This window comes from Ascaphus truei, chromosome 1, assembly GCF_040206685.1.
Source record: "Ascaphus truei isolate aAscTru1 chromosome 1, aAscTru1.hap1, whole genome shotgun sequence".
NCBI classification, from domain to species: domain Eukaryota; kingdom Metazoa; phylum Chordata; class Amphibia; order Anura; family Ascaphidae; genus Ascaphus; species Ascaphus truei.
This window is the reverse complement of record NC_134483.1, coordinates 250,422,850-250,443,588: the sequence shown is the minus strand read 5'-3', so window position 1 is coordinate 250,443,588 and position 20,739 is coordinate 250,422,850. Positions and strand designations below refer to the sequence as shown.

The 20,739-nt window shown below is 46.4% G+C and overlaps 1 protein-coding gene across 3 annotated transcripts in view; it reads right to left on the bottom strand.

Annotated features, from left to right (window-relative positions):
* Nucleotides 1-870: 870 nt before the first annotated feature.
* Nucleotides 871-20,739, bottom strand: part of IGFBPL1 (insulin like growth factor binding protein like 1) — a 210,992-nt gene continuing 191,123 nt past the window's right edge. For all 3 annotated transcript variants that reach the window (XR_012801937.1, XM_075602978.1, XM_075602963.1), the window contains one exon: nucleotides 871-2,781. The gene's annotated coding sequence lies outside the window, so the exon portion shown is untranslated. The remainder of the gene's footprint in view (nucleotides 2,782-20,739) is intronic.

The window sequence follows — 20,739 nt, the reverse complement described above, 5'->3', positions numbered from 1 at the left end:
CTGGAGGAGGGGTGCGTGGTGGATTCTGATTTTTCCAACTAGCAAAAGAGTCTGGGAAGTGTTTGATATAAAAGCCGAGATCCTCTGTGATAGATTAGTTTCAGTATGGCAGATTGAAAGTCTAGGCAGGAATTCCTACTCCCATGTGACAAATACAGGCTATAGGCTTCCAATTGTCAGTGTTTCCTAATGCATTTATTACAAGAATAAACAATTCATAAAGTCAGCCTCCTCATTTATAAAATGTAGCATCAAAAGAGCAGTTTCATCAAGCTCCAATGCAAGGTATCGCACCCGATCAGGCTCTAACCGCTATTGGCTTGAATGACCGTTAACAGCAGATTGGGCGTTATAGCCCACATCAGAGCTTAATGAATCCTGGCAAATGTATTATAAAATAAAGGAAGGAGTAATGCAATGGTAATGTCGTTGCCTTAGAAGGGGATGACCTGATTCAAATCTGTTTCTGCTCCTTGTGACTTTGGGCAAGTCACTTTATCTCTGTGCCCCAGGCATACAAAATTGATTGTAAGTTCTACAGAGCATGGACCTGTGCCTAAAACAAAAAAAGTTTACTAATATAAGTGTGTAAGCACACCTAAGCAGCTACAGACCTTAAAATCTAAAATTGTGATCTTCCTAGGAGTTAGCAGGCAGTCATTTTGGACTGGTGATGTCAATGAGGGACTATGCAAGTACTTGAATTCTATTTATATACTTTAATTCTGCTTCTAAACTTAGCACCTGTCATCTTTATCAGTGATAAGCAAGTACCGGGTTCTTCATTTTCAAAGGTTACTTCTTTACTCTATCTCAATACACATACACTGTCACAAACGACCACACAAAATAGAAATAGAGACAGGATAATCATTTTCAGGGTACAAGAAGTTTTATTTAACCTTTTAATTATAAATGAAGACTTGAGTAGTCCAGACAGCATTTGAAAGGGGGGTTTGGGGAATAGGCAAAACAACATCTGGGCACACATTTTGCATTGCAGACAAACATTGGATACTACAGCCTAAAAAAAGACAGAGCCAAAATGGTCCATTACCCTTCCCCCACAGAGTGAAGATAATGATACTGGGTTTTTTATATTTATGCAGCGGTCTATGTATTAATGCAAAAGTGGAGTAATTCAAGTGCGAGAACCTGCATCAGATGTATCAAAGAGAAAATCTTATTGGTTTCAAGTGGATATTTTTCCTTGATACATATGGTGGTATGGTGTAGATTTTTCTGTCCCAGAATTGCAACAATTTTGCCTTGATCATGATGTTAAAGCAATGATACCACAACGCTTTGACACTGATAATTACACTAACAAAATGTTGTGGTACTGAAGGTGGCATTAGAATGTTTTGTGAATGATCAGAATTATTCATCCATCGTGATCCAAATTCTACTTTTCAGATGCCCAGGCTCCCCTAATCAACCTCTCTTTACAATGTGCACCTAAAAGGCAGAGATATTAAGCACAATCTTATTTTTTTTTGTAAGTAACAAATTAGAACCAAAAAGCACTTTTGAAGTCTTAATCAGTAACTGTTTTGGTTAGAATAACCTGCTAAAAAAATTGTGTGTCTCGAGGACGCACATTTTAAGTGTAACTTCTTTGTCTTTCGTCACTGTTTTGTCACAGAAATTGTATTTGTGTTGGTAATGTTTTTAATTAAAAATCAAAATACTATTTAATTGACAAAACGCAAAGAAATTTGACTTAGAACATGTGTGCTCGGTACTCACCCCATCTTAGCTATTTGCACTAACTGAATTCCCAGTGTGTGTATGTGTGACAGTGTGACTGACTGTGTGTGACTGACTGTGTGTGTGACAGTGTGTGTGTGACAGTGTGTGTGTCAGCACATGTGTGTGAGCGCTTGTGGGAGACAGTGCATGTGACTGCGTGTGTGGAACTGCATGTGTCAGTGTGTATGTGTGTATCAGTGTGTGTTTGTGTGTGTTGATGATGGCTGCCAAGCTCCAGAGGCCTCTGCGCATGTGTGCCAGAGACCAGCCTTAGTATTCTTCTGCGCAAGCGCAAATCAGAGCCTCTGTGCATGCGTGGAGGGGGACAGCTGTCGCTGGCTGTGGTTAGAGCCTCTGCGCATGCATGGAGGGGGACGGCTCTCGCTGGCTTTGGTCAGAGCCTCTGCGCATGCGTTGAGGGGAATGGCTGCCGGTGTGAAAGTGTATGTGATGGCAGACAGCGCCGGTGATGTATGTGCGTAGATGGACGCCCCAGAGCTTGTACTAATGGCCTCGTTCAGTGCTGGACGCCTCAGCGCTTCTACTGATGGCGGCGGGCGACTGTGGGCATGGAGGTAAGTGTTGGCCTCATCTACCAGCACTGACGTCAGCCTGATGTAATTTCCATAACCTACTTCCATCTCCTGGAAAACGGATTTAGTGCCTGCAAAGAAGTTTCACTTAAAAAATTATGTGGAGATTATTTACTAAAGTTCCCTAGGGCCAAATATGGGGCAAACCAGCACACAAAATTGTACTTGATTTATCAAAAGACAAAATTCAATTGACTCCATTGCATTGGTTTCTCGCACTGATTTCTCTCTGTTTTGCTTCTGGGAGACTACAGTAAATGGACCACTATGATTTATCTGGTTTGCTCATGTAGAAAAACATCATAATAACAGTATAAAACTATTCTCTACAATTCTTTATATTTATAGTTGGGAGAAGTAAGTAAATAAAGTTAGTCCATTTTCAGGCTTCTTCTCCACTCCTTTCTTTTCGCTACAGTTAAAGTGGGATTTTTTCCTGTATACAACAAAAGAAAAAAAGTGGTTGGAGAAATAATCTTACATTCTTTTGTACAATAATCATTGCCACACGGTGTAAATATACAAGAAAAATTAAATAAGTAAACTTTCTCCTACATTACATAATACACTTGACAAGTTGACAGTCGGTCAGTTATTTAGACTACATTACAGTAAAATGAAGGGGAAAGGGGAAGGGAAAAGCTCTTGCTACAGTCTATATAGATAGGTGCCAGGGGTGAGAGAAACTGGACAAAATGTGCCGCTTGCCGAGGCAGGCGGAGGAGACCCCTATACAACTAGCACTCAAGGAATAAATAAATAAACAAAATTCCTAACGGGTGTACACAGGTGAAAGTGCTCACAAAAACACACGCACTAAAGTTTAATGGTTAAAAAAAAGTATTAAATCCAAATAATAAATTAATATATACCACCACTTAGGTAGATGGGGTGGAGGAAGGTTCCTTAGAAGGGGTCTCCTCCGCCTGCCTCGGCAAGCGGCACATTTTGTACATTACAGTAATACTGAACCATTTACTGGATACCTTGAAAATCCATAACAATCTATAAACCATTTTTTCTCAGACTTACACATTAACTAGTCAACTTCTACTCTGTTTCTGGGCCATGTTGCGTCTATATGTATGTATGATTTTATTTATGAAGCACCAACTATGTACACACCGCTTTACAACATTACAATAGGAGGAAAATAATATGCATTACAAACAATGGGAATAAGTGGAACAGGTAAATGGCAACATAAGGTTAAAGGAGACCCTGCCGCAAAGAGCTTACAATCTAATGCTATGTGGGGAGGCTAACAGACACAGGAGTAAAAAGTGCATTATTAGAAGTGCAGACAGGGGAGATAATGTGCATCTGGGGTTCATAGCAGAGGTGGATGAGCTGCTTCTTGTAAGAGGGGGATTATAAAATGGGCTTAGAATGTGGAAAGTACAAGTGCTTGACAAATATTGAGAGGAAGAGCGTTCCATAGGTAAGGAGAGATTAGTGAAAAAGATTTAAGAAGGGAGATGGCTGTAGAGGTAAAAGGTGCAAAGATGAGACAAACGTAGTTATAGCGTAAGAGATGAGTAGGGATATATGGAGGTGTAGAGGAGTGTAGAGCGTTAGGGTAAGGCTAAACTAAGTAAGGAGGAGAATATTGTAGTTTATACGGAAATTACTAGAGAGCCAGCAGAGAGAGTTCAGGAGGTGAGAAGCAGAGAAGAGCAGGAGATGATTCAGGCAGCAGCATTTTTAATTGACTGTAACGGAGAGAAATGTGAGGCAGGGAAGTCAGATAAAATAATGTTACAGTAATCAATACAGGAGAGAACAAGGCATGCATTAGTATTTGAGGGGTAGTGGAACATAGGAAGGGGCGTATCTTGGCAATGTTGCAAAGGAAAAAGTGCCAAGATTTAGTAACAGTGTTTATATGCAGAGACAAGGAAAGGGAGGAGTCAAATGTAACCCCTAGGCGTTGATAGTAGTGTTATTGAATGTAATGGATAAGGGAACAATGGGACTTGGTTTGAGATGGACTATGAAAAGTTCTGCCTTAGCCATGTTAAGCCTGAGGCGACAAAGGACCATCCAGGCCGAGATAGCTGATAGGCACTCTGTAATTTTTGACAGGATTGCAGATGTAATGTACAGTGTAGATAAATATAGTTATGTATCATCGGCGTAGAGATGATGGGTGAATCGAAAGGAGTCATTGAGGTCACCCAGCAAGAGGGTATATAGAGAAAAGAGTAAGGGGCCTAAAACTGAGCCTTGAGGTACACCTACAGAGTGTTCCATAGAGGTTGAGGAGGAGTTGGCATTAGAGACAATGAAGGACCAGTGAGAAACTGTAAGGAATCGAGGAACATGTCCCTTGCGACGTGTTCCCTTCTTACCTGCCACTGCTGCTGCCTCCGTCCCGGCTCCTGGTCATGCATGCACCCCACTCTGATTACAGAGTGCACGCGCACCGCAGCTCTTCAGGCCGCACCACGGAGCTTGACTCCGCCCCCCGGACTCGCCGTGCCTCCCTCGCGCACGGCGCGCACACGTGACGACGTGCCCCGATCCCCAGCTACGAGTCAACACTGCTAAGTGCCCCTTGTCTCCTGCAGCCTATAGAACCTCCGTGGAGGCCTCGCCTCTGCTCTGCCTTCCTTCCTACTGGTTCCTGTTCCCTTTATAAACCTGGTTCTGTCATTCAGTCTTTGCTTAGTATAACCACTTGTAGCCTTGTTGCTTCCACGTCAGTTGTGCCTTGCCTTGTTCCAGTCTTGTTTTGCAGATTAACCTTTTGTGTACCAACCCGGCTTGTAAGTGAACCCTCTCTAGATATTGACCTTGGCTTACCCTCAACTACGGCGACCTCTCCAACCCACGATCACAGCTTCATGACCATTCTGATATCTACAATCCCAGACCATGGCTTAACGGACTTATACGATTCTGCTCTCTCCAACCCAAGGATCCGGCAAGTATACGGATTAACCCACTCTCTCCAGCCGTGATCCGGCAACGCTAAACAATCCATCTTCCAGGCACGCCTCCGCTGCTGTGGGTGCGTGATTTCATACCTTCCCACCTCAGTACCGGGGTCTTGTCTTGTTTGTGGGTAGCGCAAGCGTTACAGAAAAGTAGGAAGAAAACCAGGAGAGGGCAGTGTCACGGATGCCAACAGTGAAGAATATGTAGGAGAAGAATATGTAGGAGAAGAGGGTGGTCAGCAGTATCGAAAGCTGAGGTCAACAGGAACCTAAATGGACTAGTTTCCTTGAGATTTGTCAATATGGAGGTCATTAGCTACTTTGGTGAGTGTAGTTTCTTTAGAATATGCTGTGCGGATGAGGAGAAGATCAGGTACAGTAGGTTATGGGAGTTAAGTGAGGTATATGTAAAGAGGCATTACGTTCAAGAAGTTTAGAAGCAAAAGGCAAGAGGAAGAAAGGGTGATAGTTAGAAAGCATAGTAGGTTAGGCTTAGGGTGTTATTCTAACAATATCTTGTTTAAAAAGAGACGGAAAAGTACCAGAGCACAGAGATGAGTTAAAAATGTTAGTGAGGATGGGAACCATGGTAGAAACGAGAGATTTCAAGAGATGGAATGGGGTCGAGGCTGCATGTGGTGGAGGTACAGGAGAGCAGCAGGAGAGATACTTCTTTCTCTGTACCTGGAAAGAAGAGACAACGGCAGATGGAGGAGGATTAGGTAGGAGGGGTGTGGATGGAAAAAAGGGAATTTCTTTGTGAAGAGCTTCCCCCATGCACTTGAACTAAATCGGTAAAATCTTGGGGTGTAATGGAAGGAATAGAGCGGTGAGGCAGGAGGTCAAAGAAGGGTGTCAAAGACAGAGAATAGGTGTGACGGGTTGTAATTATGCCTGTTTGTGAAGTAATACAGTTTGGCATGAAAAACAGCAGACTGAAAGCAGGACAGAATACATTTGTAGTGAAGGAAATCAGCTGGAGAGTGTGACTTCTTCCAGAGGCATTCAGCGGAAAAAATGCATAAGTACAGAAAATGTGTCTATGTATTTAGCCAGTGTTGTCAGCTGAAGTGCCATAAGCATCAGTGTACAGGAGGAGCATACTTATAAAGTGAGCAGGTAAGGACAGTGTTGTAAGTTTTGACTAGCCAATTAGTCTTTCAAATTACGCCATTAACCGGGACGGAGATACATTGGGGGTCATCCACTAAGCGGCGAAAAGTCACTTTTTGCCCGTTTTGCGTTTTGGCGGGGTTTTTTTCAGCAGAGGCACGGCGAAAAGGCACTTTTCGCTGCTACTAGCCATGTTTTCAAACCCGCTCAATTCTAGTAGCCCTGAGCAGCTTTTTGCCGCTACTCGCCACTCAAGAATGTGCTGGCGTAACTGCGGCCAAATAGGCACATTTAAACATATATGGTGGACCTGCCCCAAAATCATCCTATTCTGGGGAAGAGTTAGACGCCTAATAGAAGAAACAACAGGGGTAGAGCTAACATGGGACATAGAAACAGTGCTCTTACTAAAACCGACAGACGGACTTGAGAGAAAAATAGACTTTTTGATAACGCAGATCCTCTCCGCAGCCAAAAATGTAATAGCAAGACATTGGAAAAAGAACGACCCACCCCCGATCAATGAGGTATTGCACAAAATAAACTACATAATGACGATGGAGAGACTTACAAGCCTAATACACGACAGACACAACTCCTTCCTGACAATATGGGACCCCTGGGAGACCTACATATGGAAGAACCCAATAGGAACCATAAAATAGTAAGGAAACCAGTAATAACTACTAAAGGTTAGGTAGATCTAGACCTAGCATAGGATGTGACAAGTATCATAGAATGTTTGCTTCCTGCATGAAGCCAGTGATGGATGCTACCCCACTGCCCTACCCCCCCACCCCATAACCCTTTTATTTTCTGTACCCCCCTCCCCCCCACTCCCTTCCCCCCTTTATATGTTATTATGTTTTCTGAAAAAATAAAAATATATACGTTAAAAAAAAAAGAATGGAGATTTTCACGCAAATCTGTTACGGCAACTCAAGTTGACAAGTTGGTGGTGGAGAAGCATCGGCAAGGGCGACACTTAGAAAAAATCAGGCCTTTTTCCTACATGGGATTGATGTCGGGGGTCTCCGGCGCTGATACCCATTAATACCAGCACCAGAGGCCCCAGCATGCGTCCGAGGCAGGAAAAATGCATTTAAAGCCCACTTCATTACCTTAGCGGATAACCGCTAAGGCAATGAAGGGATTAACCACCCGTGCCAGGTTTATTGTGGGAAGCGGGGGTGGGTGAAGGGGGTATTTGGCCCTTGGTTGCTGTTTAGGGCTTGCGGGGGGGTTGGGGGTTAGCGGTTAATACCGCTATGGTCATAAAGGGGTTAAGCACTCCCGCTACCCACCCGCAAGGCCTAAACACCCACCGTTGGGGCTAATACCCACTTCACCCATCCCCGCTTCCCACAATAAAAACAATACACACTACAGCCCCACAATAAATAAATATAAATATAAATAACATACAGTACATATATGCACAGCAATGATACTATAGGCCGGCTGAGGCCCTCGGGTGTTCCCCGCATGTGTCCCCGCGGGCCTGCAGTACCAATTCTGTGCCCCCCAAAAATAATAAAATAACACATAAAATACTTTTAAATAAATACACCCCCCCCCAACACGAATAGTAATGGGCAAAATTACTATTATCCACATATGGATAGTAGTGCATTTGCCATTTCAAATACATAAAGCACAATAAATACATATTGCACTCACCCACGTCCGGCTGCCATGATGAAGGCCATTCTCATCTTCATCCCCATCTATGCCCCCTCCGCTGCTGCAAAACATAAACAAGAATAACAAAAGCCAATGTAATGTACCCTAACCCCTCAATCACCTTAGCGGTCATTAACCGCTATAGTCATTAAGGGGTTAACCCACCCTCACGCACCACTCGGGAGGCCTATATACCCTCCCCCACTACCCACACCGTGAGGCCTAACCAAACTCAACCACTACCCACCGGGAGGCCTACCCACCCTGGCAAGGGGACAATACCCCCTTCCCCCACCCCTGCTACCCACAATAATCATAACTATATTTAATAAACAATACAATACCCACCCACGCCCTGTGCCCCCCCATAAATACATGGTTTATTCTTTTACATACGGGTTAATAGCCCAGGCCCACGGGAGTCCCCGGTGGTCCTGACGGGTGTCCGCAGGCCCCACAGTGGCCCAGCAAAGGGGTGCACACAGGGTCTGGAGGCCTATGGGTGTCCCAGTCAGGCGCCATGGTCCTCCAGGTGGTCTCCACGGGTCACCATGGGCCCCAAATGGGGTCTCCACAGGTTGGACCGCGGGTGTCTGGGGGGCCCCGGGTCAGCCCCACAGGTATCTGAGGGTCCTCAGGTGGTTCCCACGAGGGTCTGAGGGTCCTCAGGTGGTCCCTACAGGTCCACAGGGCCCCCACAGGTGTGGGGCCCCCGGTTCTTCCCCGCAGGTGTCCCCCGTGAGCCCGCAGCCTGGTACCCGTGAGCGTCCGGGGAGCCCTCAGGTGGTCTCCAGAGGTCCCCGCAGACCTAAGGAACCAACCCTGTATGTAAAAAAAATAAACCTGTCCTATACATTTAAATAAATACCACCCCCCCACCCCCCCACCCCCCCACCCCCCCACCCCTCACCCCAAACACATATAGTAATGTGCAAAATAACTATTATCCAGATATGGATAATAGCTTTTTTGTCCATTATTAAACACATTAACTCGGATAATAAAATAAATACAGTTCTACTTACCTCATCAATATGAAGCCCCTTCGCCAGCAAGAGCTTTCTGTCCTCCGTTGCCAAAAAAATACATAGCAAATTTATTCTAATATCAGTTAACCCCTTAATCACCTTATCGGTTAATAGCCGCAAAGGTAATTAAGGGGTTAAGCCAGGGGTGAGCAAACTTTTTATGCCGAGCCCCCCTTTTCATCCAGGAAATTTCTCGGGCCCCCCCTGCCTGATGTAATCAAAATCACAAGACGTCAGCGCACGTGAGCTGGTTCAGCCAATGAGGGTGAACCAGCTTTGTAACGCCCACCCCACACGTCTTCAAAAAAAGTATTTATAACACAAATTACATCACTTAAAAATAAATATTATGATATTTGTCTAATAGCGTTCCCATTTCTGCTGTATTACTAATAACTCTCTTCCCGCCACATTAGAACCTCTCTCCCCTCTTCCAGTCTCTCCCTCTCCCTGTATTTCTCACTCCCCCTCCAGTCCCTCTCTATCCGTCCCCTCAGTGTCTCCCCCTCCCTCCCCCCACTCTTTCCCTCCCCCTGTGTGTCTCTCTCTCTTTCTCCCTCCCCCTAATGTCTCTCTCCCTCGCCCCATTGTCTCACTCTCCTCCCAGCCATTGTCTCTCCCTCCCCCAGTGTCTCTCTCACACTCTCCCTCCAGCTATTGTGTCTCCCTCCCTCCTGCCAGTGTCCTTCCCTCCAGTGTCTCTCTCATCCCCATGTCTTTCTCTCACCCCCCTCCCCATGTCTCTCTCTCACCCCCTCCCCATGTCTCTCTCTTACCCCCCTCCCCATGTAGCTCTTTCACCCCCCCTCCCCATGTCACACTCACTCTCACCCCCCTCCCCATCTCACACTCTCACCCCCCCTCATGTCACGCACACCCCTCCCCATGTCCCAGTCTCACACTCACTCCCCCATGTCCCAGTCTCACCCCCACATGTCCCAGTCTCACACTCACCCCCCATGTCCCAGTCTCACACTCCCTCCTCATGTCCCAGTCTCACACTCCCTCCCCATGTCCCAGTCTCACCCCCCCCACATGTCCCAGTCTCACCCCCCCATGTCCCAGTCTCACCCCCCCACATGTCCCAGTCTCACCCCCCCATGTCCCAGTCTCACCCCCCCATGTCCCAGTCTCACCCCCCATATATCCCAGTCTCACCCCCCCATGTCCCAGTCTCACCCCCCATGTCCCAGTCTCACCCCCCCCCATGTCCCAGTCTCACCGGCCCATGTCCCAGTCTCACCCCCCATGTCCCCGTCTCACCCCCCCCCCCATATGTCCCAGTCTCACCCCCCATATGTCCCAGTCTCACCCTCCCCAAATGTCCCAGTCTCACCCCCCCATATGTCCCAGTCTCACCCCCGCCATGTCCCAGTCTCACCACCCCATATGTCTCAGTCTCCCCCCCATATGTCCCAGTCTCCCCCCCATATGTCCCAGTCTCCCCCCCATATGTCCCAGTCTCACTCCCCCCCATGTCCCAGTCTCACTCCCCACCATGTCCCAGTCAAACTCCTCCCCCATGTCCCAGTCTCACTACCCCCCCCATGTCCCAGTCTCACTCCCCCCCCATGTCCCAGTCTCACTCACCCCCCATGTCCCAGTCTCACTCCCCCCCATGTCCCAGTCTCACTACCCCCCATGTCCCAGTCTCACACTCCCTCCCCATGTCCCAGTCTCACCCCCCTCCCCATGTCCCAGTCTCACCCCCTCCCCATGTCCCAGTCTCACCCCCCTCCCCATGTCCCAGTCCCAGTCACCCCCCCATGTCCCAGTCTCACTCACCCCCTCTCCCCATGTCCCAGTCTCACTCACACCCTTTCCCCATGTCCCAGTCTTGCCCCCCCATGTTCCAGTCTCGCCCCCCCCCATGTTCCAGTATCGCCCCCCATGTCCCAGTCTCACTCACCCCCTCTCCCCATGCCACACACGCTGATGCAAGAAGGAGATGCTGCTGTGTAGCTGTGTAGCACAGCGCCACCTAATGGCCAAAAGAAAAATTGCTGCTACAGACGGCTTTTTTTCTCTGCTCCTGGCAAAATCGAAGCTGTTTCCTGCACCACCCTAAACAATCTTGCGCCCCCATCCCCCAATTTGTACACTGCTGGGTTAAGCCACCCTGCCCCGATACCCATCCTTCACCCATTCATTTGTACAGTGGCTTCATCATGTCTATGTCTCTCTCTCTCTCTCTCTCTCTCTCTATCTCTCTCTCTCTCTCTCTCTCTCTCTCTCTCTCTCTCTCTCATTAATATTTATAATATTATATACATATATACTCATGATTAACCAATATACAAAGACATGTTTAAGGATTAACAAAAATATGCACCCCAAAAAAATAGCAACTCTCCAAATCAATACATCACATTGCATATCAAACATTCAATATTATATAGCCACATTAAAACAAAAGAACATATCAACAAAAGAAAATTCTCAGCTCACCATCAATACATCATGTACACTACTGTATGTCAATCAATGTTACAAATAAAATAAACTATTGTAAACCAGATAGAATTCCATCAAACAGAAATAAATTACCATCAATGAATAAAATCAAAAATCTATTACAATCAAATCCAAATCAATTACACAATTAACTATTCAAATCGTTAAACCAAACCATTCATTAAAAAAGTAACCATCAGTCAAAATATAATGACCACAAATAATCCACTATTAAAAAGCAAACCTCACCCTGAAATAAAGTACTGCAAACAGCACCAAAAATTACATCTATCTAAATAAAAATTACATGACACACATTGCAAGCATAGCTGAAAAATACATTTAAAATACATGAAAACAAGCCTTTCCAAAACAATAATTTCTTAGCCTTAGCCACTGCCTTCGCGTCAATAGTAGCCAGCGCTACAGCCTCAGGGTACAGGGTGGCAAAATCCACCACCGTGAGGATGTAGCGCTTCCCTGTCCAGCTAGGGATCATAAGGGGCCCCACAAGGTCCATTGCCACCCGCTGGAAGGGTTCCCCTAACAACGGTAATGGTCTCAGGGGTGCCTTTACACAATCACCCGCCTTACCTACTCGCTGGCAGGCGTCACAGAAGCAACAGAATGCCACCTCGCTGGATGCCCCCGGCCAGTAGTAACGCTGCAAGAGCCGGGCTCTCATGCGTGTGACCCCCTGATGCCCCGCCAACGGGATGGAGTGGACAACCCGTAATAACTGTTGCCTATACCCCGTGGGTACCACTAACTCTCGCTTGCCAGTCCAAACCTTATCTAACCCTGTAGCCCCCTGATCTCTATACAGAAGCCCACGGTGCCACAGGTAGTAATCAGACCCCTCACTTGGTTTAGACTCGGACGCCCGAAGTCTCATGCCCTCCAAGGTGGGATCAGATTGCACCGCTTCCCTAAACTGAGTACCTAATTCTGGCCACCCCATGGTCATACCTGAGTTAGGGGGACAGGGAACAGGGACAGGGTACAGTAAGTCAGTGTCAGAAGTGGACTGAGTCTGGCTTACCTGTCTGGTCTCCTCAGAGACTGCTGGAACTGTAGGTTCCAAATGCAGGGGGACAGGGGCTGCTGCTGTGATCTTTGCAGACTGGCTCCTGGTAATCGCTGCAACCGGTGCAGCAGGTGTCAGCTCCGTAGTAAAAACACTGGTAACATGCCCTATATCATTGCAAAGGAGCACCTCAGCATCCAACCCAGGCAATACCCCCACCTCCCTCATGCCACGACCTGCCCTCCAGTCCAAAAAGACCTGGGCAACCTGTACTGACCGCGTTCCTCCGTCTGGCATGGTCACTTGCATCCTTGTGCCCGGGAACAAATCCTCTGGCCGCGCCATATCAGGGCGAACCAGAGTCACGGTGGCACCGGAGTCCAGCAGCCCGTCTGCTTGCCGGTCTCCGATGGTCAACTTCCGCAGATGCTTCTTCCGGGCAACGTTGAGTTGCAGCCCGACTGGCGCAACCTGATGTCATCTGTCCTCCACTGCAGGTCTTGAGGTGGAAAGGGTTGGTTCCTCCGTGGTCATCCCTCTGTTGGCTGGCGTCACGGCTGCGCTTGCCCTCTCCGATAGTGCCAGTCGCACACGGGCGACTGGTTTTGCTGCTTGGAAGCGGTGCCCTTGATGGGGTCCTGCGGACCGGTCCCAGTCCGGGTAATCGGGTCTAAGATGCCTGACCTTGTTGCAGGTAAAACACCTCTCATGTTTTAATTCTGCAGCTTTTGGCGCCTTGCTTGCGGCTGCAGGTTTAACGGTCCACTGAGGGGTCGTTTTAGCTCCCGGGGCTGCTTGGGCCCCTGTTCTGGGAACTGTTGGCTCATCCAGCACAATCCTGCTGGCCACATACTCGTCGGCCATCCGGGCAGCGTCCTCCCAGGTCTTGGGCTTATGGTCAAAGATCCAAGCCCGTATGTAGGGGGGAAAGTGTTGCATCAGCTGCTCTTGAAATATTAAGTCCAGCAAGGTATGGTACTTGGTAGCCTCATACCCCCGTGACCCACTGGGTCCCGTGCCTGACCATTCTGAAGGCTTACAACCCTCTATTTTATGGCTTGTCATTAAAGAGTTTATTTTGCCAGACCTGCTCTCTCTCAACTCTTTGCTGTGCGCTGCACACACACTGCATTTGAATTCTACTTACCTGAATACAGCTGCATGCTTTGGATAGAGAAACTGGTAGTCTTGTGAGTATGTTTACCTGGGGCCTACCCAATGAGGCAGGGGAAGTGTCTCCGTGCACCTACCCCTACCTTCAGGGTACTTTAGAGCCCTCTTATAGGTTCAGTGTTTGATTATTTTAGTAATCATTACCCAGTGTTTTGCTCTTTTCCTCTCAATATAAGGATACAGATCCTAGTACTAGAGCACCACTTCTCCACTATATCTACATTCTGTTGGCATAGTCCGCAAATGATTCCCCTGGGTTCACATCCCCCGTCCGGAACTTGCTCCTATACCCCTCGGGAGTCAGGGCATACTGGACCATCAGCTTACGCTTGACATGCCCATAATCATCGGCATCCACACTGGAAAGCTCATTCAAGGTTCTTTTGGCTTTGCCGGATAGTAGTGGTCATAGATTGATCACCCAGTCCCTCTTCGGTATTCGGAACCGGCCACACTGATTCTTAAAATCATTTAGAAATGAGTCCAGGTCATCCGTGCCATCAATGAACTTGCTAAAACTGTGGTGATCTGGACGGGAAAGCTCTTGTTCCCCATTTACAAGGTGGGATTGGGAACCCTTTCCAACTGCGATCGAGAGGAGCTTTAACCTCTGTTCGTAGCTGATCCCCTCTCCCCAGGTGGCGAGCAGTGCGCCGAGTCCATTGTCCCGTAGTCCAGCGGCCACAGCCGTAAACCATCCGCAACCCCTGGCACCAAGCCACCCATGACCGGGTGGTCGGCAACATCCTCCCCCTGTCCTTGCAGCCCCGGAGTTGGAGGGACCTCCTGCACTTCAGGCTGAGTACCGTCCGCTGCTACAGCAGTGAATAGGGCCGCTCTGCCCTCATATTCTTCTAAATCCTCCTCCAACTGACTATTGGAACGACCATCTGTCGGTAAGCCATATCCCGTACATCTCTCCACGACTTGCTCTCGGTTCCAGGAACGAAACCTTCCTGAGTGTAGACTCATGGTGCCCCCAGGGTATGGGTCAAGAGACCAGTGAATTGTCTCGTGCTTCTTTGGAAGTGTGTGTAAGTTGCCACTTGTCTGAGGAGCTCGCAAGCTACGAGGTCCTCACTATATTACAGAGCCCCACAGGAAACTGCAATATAGGCTAAATCAGTATCCCACACGCTGCCACCAGTTATTACAAAGCCTGTCACAGGGGACTGACCTGTAGAACAATTTTATATTTTGGGGTATGAGATTGAGCACACAAGTTGAGCAAAATAAACTGATATTTATTTCCTTACTAGACAGACGACACACAACAACCTTAGAATATACTTGACAAAAACACTTACTGAAGAGTGAAACAGGATAGAATGTCCAGCAAGGTGCAAAGCACCAGAATATTGTCCTTTAAAGTGCAGTCCTTTTGCAAGGGTGCAAATTGCCAGCCCAATACTTCTGTGGATAGTGCAAAGTTATTTCCGGTCCGTTGGGGTCTGATAGATAACCCCCAGCACTAATGGAGTCCTGACGCAGAGTTATGTCCTTGGTTCCGATGTGATAATACTCTTTGCATTCCAGGATCGTTGCTGCTGCTCTTATCTGCTGTTAGAAGCGTGGTGGAAGTCCGCTCACATTGTTGAATGAAAAACGAAAGAACACGGGGATAGCTCGGGAAGCATGTATATAGGGTTTGAGAACCTATCTCCAACATACCCACCCCAATCCCTCTCGTGGGAACAGTTTGCAGAGTGGGCACTATAGGGATTTCCGGCTAATACAGCGCCTGTGCGACATTGCTACCTTGACAGCTTAGCATATGTGTACTCCCTTTTCTACCTGGCGTCTCCCAGGCTGGGAGGGGGACTCAGGGTGTAAACTATCCCAGATGGCTAACAGGATCTCCTATTCAGCGACCATCCCGGCTAATTCACACATCCTGACTCTGGGGCTTTCATATGCAGGACTTCCCTAGACTCACAGGCACTGCCTCAGTGTGGGGTCTATGAAGCCTGCATAGGAAAGTGTACCAGCTCATAGGTGTTAAAACATTTGGTCCCTGGGTGCATTACAATGACAGCAGAAAAAAACCTCATCCTGCCTGTACATTTAAAACTGCTCAAAAATAAACTTTATTAAAAATACATGTTTCCCTTGTCCTACAATTATATATTTTATATGAGTGTGCTTGGGGTGTTACACCGGGGCTGCACACCAAATTTCAGGTTGCTGGCCCTTTTCCTTCCCGAGTTACTGAATGGCTTCTTCTTGAGCGGGCAATGCTGGGCTATGGGGTTCTCACGTCAATTGAATTGCGGTTACGGAGTTCCCACGTCAATTGACTGAGTTCCCACGCCAATTGCTAGTTGCCTTTCAAGTTACGCCATTAACCGGGATGGAGATACATTGTATCCGAGAACAACTTGAGACAGGAAACCGCAGCCCTTTGATTCAATTGACTCTGTGGTTACGCCTTCCAGTCTCAGTAATGGATACCTATACCTTGCAATGGAACAAAGAGACCGCACCACACTTATCCACTTAACTTGTGGTTTAGTGCTCGCAGCAGCATCTGGTGTCCAAAGCCAGTAATGTCAGTGTACCATGTTATATACTATGGCAGGCACATACAATCCTGCAAAATGGGGACAAAAAGGGACAGAGGGAAAAATAATACATGTATGGTGCATATAAAATTAACTCCTTCATCCCCAATATGAAATAGGGGTAACCAGCCGAGCATACTGCCTTTATTAATGCGCTGATTACCCACAATTTCGTTACAACTTCCCCTACCAAAATAATGCCAACTAGGATCCTAATCCCCGTTACGTTAACCGGCGATAATTTCCACACCACTGCATGGGACTTTCTGGATTCTGGGTCAGGGGGTAATTTAATTGATCAGGCGTTTGACGTTCGTAAGAAGCACCCTATTGGTCTGGAAGCCATTGACGGTCGGCCTCTACAACCAGCATTTATCTCTCTTCAGACTGTTCTTTTCCAATTACAGACAGGAGAGGATCACACGGAGAGGATTCAGCTGGATTCCATCCAAACCCCTTCGGTCGATGTGATCCGTGGTCTTCCTTGGCTACAGCTACACAACCCACGGATTAATTGGACTGACACAGAATCTTTCCAATGGAGTCATCATTGTTCTAACAGCATGCGTCATTTCCGCCAAAAGATTGTGGGGTTTCTGTACAGAAGCGGGGAAGATAAAGCTACCTGAGCTCTATACAGAATTTTGGGACGTCTTTGATAAGGCACAATCTGAGGCACTACCGCCCCATCGGTCATTTGTTTGCCCCATCGATCTGTTGCCTAGCTCAGTTCCCCCAAGGGGATGCAAGAGACAGGGGGTGCCCAACGCTGCATCCAATTGACAAAACACATAGAGTAAAATACTTCAATAATAATAAAATACTTGGTTATTTAGTTAACCCTTTGGCCAAAGGCGTCATAAGCCTGCATACTAACGTCAAGGTATAACCAAGATAATGCAGGTCCTACACTACACTGTGAACCCTTCCCCTTACCTCTGTGAGAGGGGAACCATAATGGGTCTTGTTCCTGCAGCAAGTGAAATGACCTTCCAACTTAAAGGGTGAAGGGGAAGGAGTGAGCTCTGGGAGGAGGTGCCACAGCCTCCAAAAGACATAGGTTAACACAGATTCCCAGCAAGCTCAAACTCCCACACCCACCACAAAGTGAATATATATTTATGTCAACCAGAGCGCTATTGAGAGTGGCAATTGTATATAACAAGAGACAGGGGGTGCCCAACGCTGCATCCAATTGACAAAACACATAGAGTAAAATACTTCAATAATAATAAAATACTTGGTTATTTAGTTAACCCTTTGGCCAAAGGCGTCATAAGCCTGCATACCAACGTCAAGGTATAACCAAGATAATGCAGGTCCTACACTACACTGTGAACCCTTCCCCTTACCTCTGTGAGAGGGGAACCATAATGGGTCTTGTTCCTGCAGCAAGTGAAATGACCTTCCAACTTTAAGGGTGAAGGGGGAGGAGTGAGCTCTGGGAGGAGGTGCCACAGCCTCCACAAGACCCATTATGGTTCCTAAACTAAATAACCTAAATTATTTATAACCTAAACTAAATATATAACTAAATAACCAAGTATTTTATTATTATTGAAGTATTTTACTCTATGTGTTTTGTCAATTGGATGCAGCGTTGGGCACCCCCTGTCTCTTGTTATATACAATTGCCACGCTCAATAGCGCTCTGGTTGACATAAATATATATTCACTTTGTGGTGGGTGTGGGAGTTTGAGCTTGCTGGGAATCTGTGTTAACCTATGTCTCTTTTGGAGGCTGTGGCACCTCCTCCCAGAGCTCACTCCTCCCCCTTCACCCTTTAAGTTGGAAGGTCATTTCACTTGCTGCAGGAACAAGACCCATTATGGTTCCCCTCTCACAGAGGTAAGGGGAAGGGTTCACAGTGTAGTGTAGGACCTGCATTATCTTGGTTATACCTTGACGTTGGTATGCAGGCTTATGACGCCTTTGGCCAAAGGGTTAACTAAATAACCAAGTATTTTATTATTATTGAAGTATTTTACTCTATGTGTTTTTTCAATTGGATGCAGCGTTGGGCACCCCCTGTCTCTTGTTATATACAATTGCCACGCTCAATAGCGCTCTGGTTGACATAAATATATATTCACTTTGTGGTGGGTGTGGGAGTTTGAGCTTGCTGGGAATCTGTGTTAACCCCCAAGGGGATGCTCCTACCCACGCTCTCTTCCAGAAACCAAAGCCATGAGGGAGTATATACAGGAGAACCTACAGAAGAGATTCATCCGTAAATCCTCTTCCCCCGCAGGAGCAGGGTTCTTCTTCGTAAAGAAGAAAGACGGATCCCTTCATCCCTGCATCGACTACCAAGGTCTCAACAAGATCACCATCAAAAATCGGTACCCCCTATCTCTGATCTCCGACCTCCTTGATCAGGGGGCTACCATCTTCACCAAATTGGACCTACGAGGAGCCTATAACTTGGTAAGAATACGTCAAGGTGACGAATGGAAGATGGTCTTCAACACCCGGGATGGGCATTACGAGTACCTCATTATGCCATTTGGCCTTTGCAATGCTCCAGACGTATTCCAAGATTTCGGCAATGGCATTTTCAGAGACCTCCTGAACCAATATGTCGATGTCTATCTGGACGATATTCTGATCTTCTCTAAATCCATACAGGAACATTCGACTCATGTCAAGCAGGTACTTCTGCGCCTATGAGAGAACCACCTTCTCACTAAACTGGAGAAGTGTCGGTTCCACCAAACCTCTACGGCATTCTTGGGATACATCATCTTTGGCACAGGCCTTGCTATAGATCCGGTGAAAAGAGGACAAGTCCCATGTATGTGCTTCAAGATCAAATTGCAATGCTGGTCAACGTGGATGGTAGTAAGCTTGGTGTAAAGTGGGGAAACGAGGTGCAAAATAAGTCATAAAGACAAGTGATACCATAGCTGGGTAATGATGATAATGAAGTAAAACAGGTCAGCATGCATCTAGAATAGAATAGGTAGTAACAGAGGTCCGTCTATGAGTGCCCCTGTCCGTGGAGGTATGAGAGCCTATCTTGCCTCCCCGTAATGCTAGATCTAGTGTTGTATACAGAGGCGGGCTCACCTGATCCAAAGTGCTCCGGGGTTGACTCTATTAGACACTCTGCACGATCCGTGGCGATGTAGCCTGTTGCCCTGGCACACTCCCATCAGGTTGTCGAACTGGCTGTGACGTCACTAGATGCGACTCTCCTTGGTGGGAGGTATCTGTATGGTGTAGTCCAGCCCCTAGCAGAACAGCTAGTGCTCCGGTATCACTCACGACTGCGAAGGGCGTCCATGAATAAAAATATAAGCATATAGAAAGAGTCCTCGTTCCGTGGCGTGCTCCCAAGGTAGAGATGTATAGTAGAGAAAAAGAAAAAACCTGGGGCACTGCTGAATTAGAGATGGAGGCTGGTAGTAGGTAAAATTAGGTCATTTTATTGGGCTTAATAGCCAAGAAAGATAAAAACAGCACACATCCCCTGACGCGTTTCCCGCCTCTCAGGGCGCTTTTTCAAAGGGTGATTAGGCTTGGTGAGGCAAGCAATATATATAGTTCCTCCCATCGTCCAGGTGTAATCAAGCACATGATTGCTAGCCCCCACCAAAGGTGATTGGCTGCATACATGAACCGAGTACTAGATGGAAAAAGGGATGATGGGGGGAGCCAATAAAGCTAATATAACAACTAAGAAAAACAACATAAAACATAGTGATATACACACAACTCATGAATAAAAAACAATAAATAGTGATAAAAAATAATAAAAAGTGAAATAAACACCAACTAAGAATCTGAATAATGGATTTGACGCTTCTTTGATATAAATGTAACCATGATAATAATAAATTAAAACACCTATATAGTGTATAAACAATAACATAATAGTGTGTATAATCAATTGAGAGTGAACAATATGTGAATAGTAATATAAAATAACCACCATAACCATAGTGTAATACATATAGAACCAACAAATACTTAAACAATTGAAAGAATAGACTAAACTAGATCACAAAATGTGAAAGGTTGCGTGATAACTACCTAATTGTATATTGATAATAAATGCTGCATATAAAATGAAAAACTCTGCATGGACACAACCGACATATTGCATGCAGAGCCTCATGCAACAGCCGTAGTGAAACCAAGCCGACTCTCCAAAGTAAACATATAACTATACAAAGCATAAATGTAATAATGCACAATTGTTTAAATAAAATACATAAACTTATTTATATATATATATAATGACTGTTGTCTATCCATATAGGACTGCTATCCTGTGATTAAGGGGAATCTCAGGATCAACAAATGTACATGAGCACAAGCAGAGCCCAAAAAGGGCTAAATATAAGCATTCATATATACTGTATATCGCAATGATAAGCTATTGCATAAATAACATGATGTATCATATCCAT